The sequence below is a fragment of the Temnothorax curvispinosus genome, unplaced genomic scaffold (assembly GCF_003070985.1).
Source record: "Temnothorax curvispinosus isolate PA1 unplaced genomic scaffold, ASM307098v1 QBEX01005390.1, whole genome shotgun sequence".
Lineage (NCBI taxonomy): Eukaryota > Metazoa > Arthropoda > Insecta > Hymenoptera > Formicidae > Temnothorax > Temnothorax curvispinosus.
This window is the reverse complement of record NW_020215170.1, coordinates 9300-13540: the sequence shown is the minus strand read 5'-3', so window position 1 is coordinate 13540 and position 4241 is coordinate 9300. Positions and strand designations below refer to the sequence as shown.

At 37.3% G+C, this 4241-nt stretch overlaps 1 long non-coding RNA gene across 1 annotated transcript; it reads left to right on the top strand.

Annotated features, from left to right (window-relative positions):
- Positions 1-779: 779 nt before the first annotated feature.
- LOC112454822 lies at positions 780-1900 on the top strand. Its single transcript, XR_003040789.1, has 3 exons — positions 780-1187; positions 1481-1692; positions 1782-1900. It is a non-coding gene; the product is annotated as an uncharacterized LOC112454822 (long non-coding RNA).
- Positions 1901-4241: the final 2341 nt, after the last annotated feature.

Genomic DNA, 4241 nt, shown 5'->3' with positions numbered 1-4241 from the left:
GAAATCAATTGCATTGGCACCACTCCCAGCAAACACAAACTATAACCATTATATAACACAGAAGTAACATGTAATATAACTATAGTAATGTAATATATATAAAGCAGTTATGTAATCTTTTTTGTAGCAGTAATATAACTGTGTTTTGTAATAGTTATATTGCTCTGTTATTTATTGGTGACACTACAATAACAACAATATAACGTCAACACAACACGTTCAGAGATATATACTGACAAAACGTGCAATATATTGATATCTATACGATTTAATATTTATATAAATATAAGTTATATAAACAAGACCGCGCGGCGTCTTAAAATATTATATTGTACGTACAATTATAAAATAAGCCAAAATATGTATATTAACAATAACACAAAACATACTTAAGACGGTCTTGAAATAATAGAATTCGGACTCTGACCGGCATTGACTCGCTTTTATTAATTTGTCTTAATTATGTTTTAAGTTATTAAAATACATATATTTTGGTTTATTTTAGAATTGTACGTATACACAATTATTCTAAGACGCCGCGGTTTTATTTATATATTTTAAATCTATATAAATAATAAATATAAATATCTATTTATTATTTTTTTTGTAAAAATCGATTTGACTAATACGAATATCAAAATATATTTTCTGTATCAATAATTCAACCAATCAATGCAGAGTGCTAACAGCACGAACTCAACAATCTGCTGAACGCGCCCATTGCCATGCTATGCATGGTGACAGAGGTTAGGAAGTATTCCATCACGTTTCGGCCGGGACGGTCGCGCGCTCGCGGATCCGCGGATCATATTAATCAGATCCAACAAGCAACGTAAGTGTCGCTTCCGAAAGTATTCCTTCGAAAGAAGGAGAAACTGAGCCACGAGAAACCGCAAAAACATCACCAAAAGATACTGCGGCGATAGACAAATCGAAAGAAGAGAGGTTACAGGAATCGCAGAAGCATCGGTGGGAGCTATCGTCGAGCAACTACGACATCACCAGCACAATCGGCTGCGAAAAAAACCGCTACGAGTTCTCCAGTGATCGATACCTGGCCGGATCGTCACGACGGCCCGCGCACGACGGCAGGCTATCCAGTACTGAGACGCCGCGCTACATCGTCTCTTCCACCGAACGTCTCCTGGCGTCGACGTCCTCTTCGTCGTCCTTTTCGTCAGAGACTAGTAAGTGTGCGTCTTGCTTTTCTCGAGCGAAGGACTGAGATATTTCGATATCGATTTCTTTTTCCCACTAACATTTTTATATATTCTTGGTTTCGTGGATATTTGATTGCCTAAATATTATAAGATCTTGTGATTCAATATAGTTCTTTATTTTATAAATGTACATATATAGTCCGGGAACATTCCCTCGTTAATCTATCGCAAGGCTATTCGACCGATCTATCTCTATATCTATATCTCGCACGCACTTATGATTCTCTCTCTCCTAATTACTTTTCGTATTTCTCGCTCAGCGACTCAAATCTCTCTGCCGTCCGTCCGTGCGGCGTGCCTTCCTTCGGAACGCGCGACGGCCTTCCCTACTGGTCTTCCGCAACTCGTCCCAAGCAACTGGACGGATCAACCAAAGCGGCGATCTCAAGCACCAGCGGTAAAACCACTGTCACAAAGACAACAATAACTACCAAAGCCGCGACGACAACAACAGCAGTGACGCGAAAATTGGGTAAGATTAAGATTTTTGCCGATGCGCGAACTCAGTGATTTTTATACATTTTCGACTAATTGCTTATTTGACGATCACTATTTTTACAGGTATCAGAAAAGTGCATCATGCCTAAGGATATTCGATATTTAACAAAAAGACGAAGAAATCAATTAATAAATATAGAGATAAATAGTAGAGATAATAGTAATAGAAAAGATTTGATACAACTAGCAGAAAGGTATGTATCGAGGACATGGACGAGATGGAATTCACTGAGGCCGAATCGAACATGAATGACTTGGTGTCCGAGTACCAGCAGTACCAGGTGGCTACCACGGACGAGGACGCAGAATTCGATGAGGAGCAGGAAGCTGAAGTCGACGAGAACCAAGAAAAAATATATATCCCGCGACGGAAGCGACACTCCCTATTCTCTCTCTCTTTCTCTCGACCGAGCGATAACACAATACACCCTTCACTCATGCTTCTTAACTCGTTACCTCTTTCTTTTGTATCTTTTTTTACAGACTTCTGTTTAGAACTTTCGCGGAGCGCGCGCGCGCTTTTCATTGCTGCCCGTCAATATCGCACGTGCGATAATTCGAAAATTGATTTCTTATTTTTGAATGTGTCTTTCTACAAGATTACTTTTTATTACTAATTTTCGCGCGCCTCTATCATCATCCACTGTACAACCACCGAGAGCGGCCGCTACATACAATGGGTGGAAATTTCTACAGAATCTGTGCGTTTGATTGAAATGTTTTCAAGAGCTCTAATCGCATTTTGTAAAATTGTGTATTTTTATTTTATATCTTTCTATATAGTTATTATATTGATTTGCTTATCTGAATTTTTTACCCATAAAATTTGATTCTTTTTAATATGATTTTAATAATTATATGATATTTTTTATTTAATTTTATGTTCGATTAAGTATACTACTCTTTTAATTAATATAAATAATATGTTCAATTCAAACCTGCAAAAAAAAGCTTGAAAAAAAGAAAAAAACTTGAAGAATGTGTGCATCAATAAAAAAACATTTATGCAATAAAAAATATATGTTTCAATATTTATTTTTCTTTAGAACATCAAAAATTTGTTATTTGTATCTATAATAACTGTGGAGTTATAATTTATATCTATTGTATAGATGCATCTCATTGTCAATACATTTATATAGATCTACATGTAATTATTTTAGAGATGTATCTGCATAAAAGATATAAATTTTAACTTTACAGTTATTATAGATACAAATAACTTCGAGCATTATTATGGCTATTTCAATACTAGATATGTAACAGTATTTCGGTAGTATATATATTGCAGTTATATACATTTTCGGCAATTAATATAGCAGTTACATTAAATTAAAGTATTTTACATAATTTCAATATAATGCGTTATATTGCTGTTATGTCCACACAATGTCACATGAGTGGGAAATTGCACGTTACATTTCGTTTTATTACGCCAATATAACGGTTACATAACTGTGTTTGCTGGGCTGGTACTTAAAGTTTGAGCAGCCCGGTTTACATTCATTTTTTCTTGTTGCCAATTTAAATGACGCCTGGTTATTTTTGTTGCAGCGTGACCTTTTTCTTGCAGTTCTACTAAATTTATAATGCATTGCCATTCTATTTTATTTCCATTGCCATCATGCATGTTTTTACAGCTAGCAAACGCATTTCGAATTAGTTTAATCATATGGCAAGCATCTAACATTACATAAACTTTTTCCTTAGTTTGTGGATGCATAAAGTAGGGTCTTGGATTTTCTGCAGATATATGTGCACCTTGACATTGCATTGTTGTAATATTGCTTGGACAGCCATCCATAGTAATATTAGTAATAATGGCACCTATTTCATGTAGCGATGACAGTACTATTTTAATTATATTTGCTCTTTCTGCACCAGTCAAAGATTTTATCAAATAATATGCAATAGGGATTTTCCAACTGCCATGCAAACTAGAACAAAGACGCATGCATGTCTTGCTTTTGGTAGATTCTCGTCAGATTCAGCTTCTTTTGTATTTGTCACACCACAATCAACATATCCATAATATGTATGGGCGCTACTACTTTTATTCAGAGCGGTATTCTACCTTATATCTAACTTAGTCTGCTACTGGTGCGTGAGTAGGAGTTGGCCCAAGGTTTGTGAATCGCAAAGGAGGCTAGAAATGTAGGCGACACTTTCCAATATATGTTTAGAACGTTATATTTACAGACTATTTACAAGTGTTTGCGTGTAAGTGTTTTTGGCTAATTTGACTTTTATTCTGTCTCTGCCATAATCTGCCATAATCTAACCGCGACGAGGGACGCCAGGATCGGGTGGTCACGCGTAGGTTGGTCGTGTGTAGCAGTCCGTGTGTGACCTGAAACAAAGAGCTGGGCGACCAAGCGCCATAGGTTGGCTGGCGTCTCGCGCCTGTGCCAGGCGGCCAAGCGCCGTAAGGATCGGCAAGCGTCTTGCGCTGTAGCCGGGCGATTCGCGCCGTGAAATTTCGGCAAGCGTCTTGCGCTGTAGCCGGGCGACTCGCGCCGTGAG